The following is a 6,630-nucleotide window of genomic DNA, read 5'->3' on the forward strand; positions in this document are numbered from 1 at the left end:
ATTCCTGAATCAAATCAGTTGAAGCTCAGACATCTTGTTCACTACAATATAATGTATTTGATGTACTAGATGCTTGGTCAACCGAGGTAAGCACGCATTTTGCCCCCCCCCCCCCCTTGTAACGTTGAAGAAGAGGTTGAATGGTAAAATTTGGACCCACTCTGGTCCGGCACCAGGACCACCATCCCCACCTGCTCCCCCCCCCCCGGTTGCGGCCCTTACTATGTATATTTTTTCACTTCTATTACAGTAAGTGCGGCCCCCTCGAACCACGGGGCCCGTTGCAACCACTCCCTAAGGGCAGCTCTAGGCACAGGGCTCCTTGATCTTTAATCCGGGTTCAAGGTAAACAGTCATTTTGGCGCCCAGTGCAATGTTGAAGCAGTTAAAGGGTGGATTCGGCGTCCCCTCTGGTCCAGCGCCCGGAGCACCAAACCCCTTGCCTCCCCAGTTGCGGCCCTTGAAATGCCCTACTTGCCCATGCAGAGATCAGGCTCAGTCCTTCTCCCACCCATATTAAATTTATATTGGGCATATTGGAAGCTTTTTTAAAAGATGATGGCCCTGATAGAGTCGAAAAAAATCAAAAATAATATTGGTTCATATCGGAGTGCTAGCCCACCTTCATGATGCCTTATTTCCGCATGGGCAAGTGAGGCATTTGCCAACGGGACCCTCTAATTTTTTTTTTTGGGGGGGGGGCAAAGAATTCAAACAACATATTCACAAGGATAAATATCTTTCACCAGGCTTACTATAGACTCACGTCCCTAATTTGCCTACGACTTACCAATGTCTAAGTTAGGCTCTGCCCATCTCATGTGGGTCTTCAAAGATGGTTTCGTGAAAAGAAATAAAACATTAGAGAAGTTTATCCCACTTGATTGGGATAAACTTGTCTAAAATGTGTCGCGAGGCGATTAATTCATCGTAGATTGTCCCGTATTTTATGGAACAGACCAATTTCCCCTCATATTCGACTTTTGGTAGGGGCGACTGCCCCTATAGCTCCCACCCCCTGAATCTTTGTTTTATGGCATCCTCAACCCGTTGGTTACGAGTCTCTAGTGGTGCTTATGCGTACAAAGGTAATTCACGCACATTTGCCGCCCGCAGTAGATATCGATTGGCTCACACCCAAAGATGGGTCTTCAATAGGTCAACAAAAAAAATTTTTTTTTTGCGAGACCACTACCTCCCCTATATACATATGTATATAGGAGGTAGGCGCTTGACACGCCGTCCACTCACCAATAGGAAAAGCGGTACGATTGGTTTGCTGCAGAGCGAAACACTCCTCAAGCCAACGCTTTACGTCGGGCGTGATTGGCCGACTGCATCTGGAAGAGTCAAATGCGTCGTAAGCTGCGCATTTCCCTGATATTCTCTTCACTTTTGTTTTCTTTCTCTGTTCCCTCCTTTAGTGTATAAAAATACGTGGATGTGCGGACGACAAAACAGCCGTTGTGATGGTCGAGTGGTCATAGTGACGGACTCGCGTCGCGAAGTCGGTTTCGAACCCCACCGTCGCCACAGTGGTGGTCGGCTGAAGTTGGTTTACTGTGGTTCCTAACTTCAAGGCGTGAATGCGAGCCGATCTCCTCTTTAAAAAGTCTCGTCACAGAGAGCAACAGACCTACAAACAGTACAAATATCTAATTCAATCATAACACATCACTCCCTTCACTTCTGAAATATAGATGGCAGCACTGAAAAATCAAACACAACACTACATACGCATTCAGACTGTTAGGTACACACACAGTTACACTTCTGGCACAACTCACTAGGTAGTAAATCGCCCATAGATGGTGATAGACCTGAGTTGTGCTCGGTTTGAAAGAAAGTAGGCCTATATTAAGTGAGATATTCGAATTCAAAAATCTGAGAAAAGTTGAGAAAGGGCAACATAAATGAAGGAAAGGAGTGCGTTGTCCGTTAGTTTCTGCTGTTCTTTCATAACTTTACTTTGATTTGTGATCAAAGTAACTCAGCGAGCATGTTCATTTAATCTAGTTTTTATGTGTCTCCGTGTTTGTCCCATGTAGCCAAGCAGGCAATCACCACATGGAATATAATAAATGCCCCATTGTTTATTCTGTGGTAGAGCATCTTTAAGGGGTTTGAAACAAAAGTTTTTAGTAGGCACATCTATGGCTGTAAGAGATTAAACTTTTTGAGAATCGGCTTGATCTTAAGTGATACTATTGGATCGTATGTCTCGAGAGCATTTAACATTTGTTCAGATCGAAACATATTAGACCGTGAACTTGAAACCATCAGAGAAATTGCTAAAGACCGGGGTTCAACACCAAGATTGTTGACGAAATGAAAATTCTTGACACCAGGAAGAGCAACCACTTTGGAAAATATTACTGAGAAGCCAGTCAATGAAAGTGTAGTTATATATACATACGATCCAATAGTCTCACTTGAGATCAAGCCGATTATGGACGGTGATTTACCCACCTCTGACTTGGATGGCTTCTCGATTGACACAAAATCACAGGATAAATTGAAATGTGTGCTAATAAATGCCAGGAGCTTGGGTAATAAGAAAGATTTTTTTAGAAACTATGATAGCTAAGGAGGGCCTGGATCTTATAGCCATTACAGAAACTTGGGCAAATGATGGGAATGAGTCTTTCTTACAAATCTCAGCATGCGACACTTTTTTAAGAAATAGATCGTATAGGATATGGGGTGGAGTCTTAATATACGTGAAATCATGTTTGAAAGCTATAGAGTGTAACGTGCAGAGAAGTGATATTGAAACTATATATGTTGAGCTCGAAAACAAAAGGCGTCATAAACTTATTGTTGTCTTTTGTTACAATCCGCCGAATCGAGATCCAAACTATATCACCAAATTTCATGATGAAATTCCCACATGTGCAAGCATAAGAGGGTTGTCATATTAGGCGATTTCAATTACCTGGGTATCGATTGGGAGAACTTTTCAGCTAGAGATCAATATGAAAGAGACTTTCTCAAGTTGGTGCTCGATAATTTTTTGTACCAGAATGTATCAGAAGCCACGAGGGGTACTGGTATTTTGGATTTAGTTCTCACTAGTTCCGAGGATCTTGTTGAACATGTTTCGGTGGGGACGAGTTTTCTTCCAGTGATCATCGTGTCGTTAGTTTTTCTGTAACCTTTCTTCGGGTAAGGTTGATAACAAAAGACTGGTTCCTTGTTTTCGGAGAACTGATTTCAATGTTTTGAAAGAACGGTTAGCGGAAGTTTTCAAAGACCGGTTATCGGAAGTTTTTAAAGACCGGTTGGAATCAGTCGGGGTGATAAGTCAGTGGGAAGAATTTAGTACGAAGTTGTCCTCAGTTTTGCACCACGTCATACCCTTTGTTCGAAAAAAAACGTGTTAGTACATTGCGCCCCTTATGCTACACGGATAGCGTGCGTAACCTTTATCTTGAAAAGAAAAGAACGTTCACAGAGTATAAAAGTGGACGATTTGACCTGTCATTGTTTACTGATAAAAGAAGAGCGTTAAAGAAAGCGATAAGGGATATAGTAAAAAATAAGTTGAATCTAGGTTGGCAGATAAAAGTGATTCTGGGTCAGAGCCAATGTTAGGTACGTCAATAATGGATGTAAGGGGACGTCAGTCAGTCAGTCTCCTCACGATAGGAGAGTCAAGGGTAGAGAGCAATGTAGGCATGTGTAGTGCTTTCAATGACTTTTTCACGTCGGTTTTTAATAGAGAAAACACTATTAAATGTACGGGTGTTACGTGGGATGATAAAATCCTCAACGATAATCAAGTGGAAGACGTGGAGGTTCTAAATCCTCTAAGAAATGTATGTGCAAGCAAAGCACCAGGACCAGATGATATCTATTCCAGGGTCCTCAGGGAATGTGCTAATGAATTGTTGGGGCCAGTCTCGCACAGATTTACAGGACTAATGTTGCTGAGGGTATCGTCCCAAGAGATTGGAAGCTTGCTAATGTTGTTCTGGTATTTAAAAAGGGTAGTAGAGACTAAAGAGACTGTATATCCAATTATCGTCCAGTGAGTTTGACGAGCTCCCTCTCGAAAATTTTGGAAATTATTATCAAAAGGCAATTGGTGAAGTGGATAGACGAGAATAATGTCGGATTAATCAGCTTGGGTTCAGGAAGAGGAAGTCATGTGTAACTAACCTTCTTGTTTTCTTTGATCACGTGACTAAGTCTATGGGTAATGGAAAAAAATGTAGACGTTGTTTACCTCGATTTCCAGAAGGCATTTGATCCGGTCCAACATGACAAACACGCAAGGCATTTTTTTACACGAGAGTAGGATTGGGGGCAACTTCCTGAATTGGATAGAATCGTGGTTAAGAGATAGATCGCAACGAGTTATGGTGAACGGGAATTTTCTAATTGGACAGGCGTCACAAACAGAGTCCCTCAAGGAAATGTCTTCTGCCCATACTTTTTTCACTTTTTATCGATAAAGTTGATCAGGGTATCGATGGGTTTGTTGACAAATTCGCAGATGAAGTGAAGCTAATAAGGGTAGTCGGGAATCAAAGCGACAGGGAGTTGCTCCAGACCAACTTAAACAGGATTGGAGCATGAAGTTTAGCGTTGACAAGTGCATGGTCGCTATTTTGGTTCGAACAACACGTTTCTCTTACGAATTTACGGATGCAACTAGGGTGACCGATTTGGGAATTCTCATTGATGAGCGGCTCGCAGGTTTTCTGAACATTGTTCAGCGGTGATCAAAAAAGCGAATAGAGTGCTCGCGGTTTCATTTTTAAAAAGGTCTCTTCGCGTTCTCCTAAAATCATTCTTCCGCTTTTTCGAGGCTTAGTTCTTCCTGGACTGGAGTATGCTATAAGGTTTTGGAGACCATACCTATAGAGGGACATAGACTTGGTTGAACGGGTGCAGAGAAGAGCTACGTGTGTCCTCATTGGCACATGGGGATTGAGTTATGAAGAGAGACTTCATTTTTTAAATACACGTATGTTTACATTGGATGAGCGCAGGTGTCAGGGAGATATGATCGAAGTGTTCAAAATTTTCAACGGGATGGATAGGATGGACCATGAACTTTTAGTACACTGCCAATCGACTGCTTTTACAAGGGGACACCAGTATCGATTGGTAAGGGACAATGCAAGGTTATGATGTCACGGGGGGGGGGAATTTTTCCTCTAATAGGGTTGTTAATAAATGGAATAGCTTACCCCTGGAGGTAGTAAATTCTAACACAATTGACACGTTTAAAAAGAAATACGATAACATGTTGGCAGTGCCGTCTTAACGCATGGGCCCACCCGGGCACGGCCCGGGGCCTCAAGAGATGGCCTCAGAAAAAATGAGAAGTAGTTGCATTTTTCGAGAATTCGCCTAGTAGTGCCTCAGAAAAGTCACTTGGCCTAGGGGCCCATGATGCTCTTAAGACAGCTCTGCATGTTGGGGTAAATCGACTTATCGATACTTGTAATAAGACAACCATAAGGTGTATGTAACATACAGAAGCTATCCATACTTGGAATAAGACAACCATAAGTATTCTTATGGGCATTGTATAATATTTCATCATGTATATATATGGGCTGCCCATATTTACTCAAGAAAAATACGGGAAATTGATCTTCGAAATATCACAAAATACGGGACATCGCCAATTATCGCCAAAAATGATGCCAAAAGTAAGCAAGTAAGCAAAGTTGCCAACTTGTGCTATAATCAGAGATAAGTCGCCAATCGAGGGAAATGAAGTACCACTTCAAATTGCGGTGAATTGAAAAAAAAAACAAAACAAATGTGTGAGATGTGTGCATATTCCTGTTTGTAGTCGTAATTATCGTAATGTAATCTCTGTATTGGAAAAATAATTTTAATCGTTTATTTGAAGAAAAAGAAGTCAAGTCGACTTCGTTGAAAATAGGTGAAAAACCGAGACATTTTTGAAAAAAAAGTCTGCACAGCCACAAAAGCAGGAAAACCGGGACTGTCCCGAAAAATACGGGACGTATGGTCACTCTTTGTATATATTGTTTGTAATTTCATTTTTAATTGGGTTGCTGTGTAATTTTAAAATATATGACATCCATATTTGTTATGGGCAACTTTTTCCTCAGCCAGCTCCTTGGGCATTTTGCTCTTTGTGGTGTTGTATTTAAGGGCCATTCAAGTATTACGTAAGTACATTTTCAGCCATTTTTAACCCCCTTCCGCTCCTTGTCAGCAAAACACTGACTCCTTCCCCTCGTCAGCAAAACTTTGTCAGCAGCTTAGAATATTTAATATCTTCAAAAAGGGGTGGTTGATGACGGAAGGAACCTTCAAACCCCCACGATACTGACGTAATACTTATAATGACCCCCTTATAATATGATCATAACTTAATATGACTTTGGATACACAGTCATATTAGGGTGACCATACGTCCCGTATTTCCCGGGACAGTCCCGGTATTTTCTGTTTTTTTGGCTGTCCCGACTTTTTAGCAAAAGTGTCCCGGTTTTTCCCGTATTTTGCACGAAGCCTACTTGAATTTTTATTCTTTATTGAAGTCAAAGATTGAAATTATTTTCATCTTAAAAATTATATTATGATAACTACAACTATAAATGAGTATATGAATCTCCCACATTTGTCTTAGTGAAATTT

This window comes from Pholcus phalangioides, unplaced genomic scaffold (genome assembly GCF_987345545.1).
Source record: "Pholcus phalangioides strain wild (caught in Gottingen) unplaced genomic scaffold, Ppha-v1.0 ptg000017l_1, whole genome shotgun sequence".
Classification (NCBI taxonomy): domain Eukaryota; kingdom Metazoa; phylum Arthropoda; class Arachnida; order Araneae; family Pholcidae; genus Pholcus; species Pholcus phalangioides.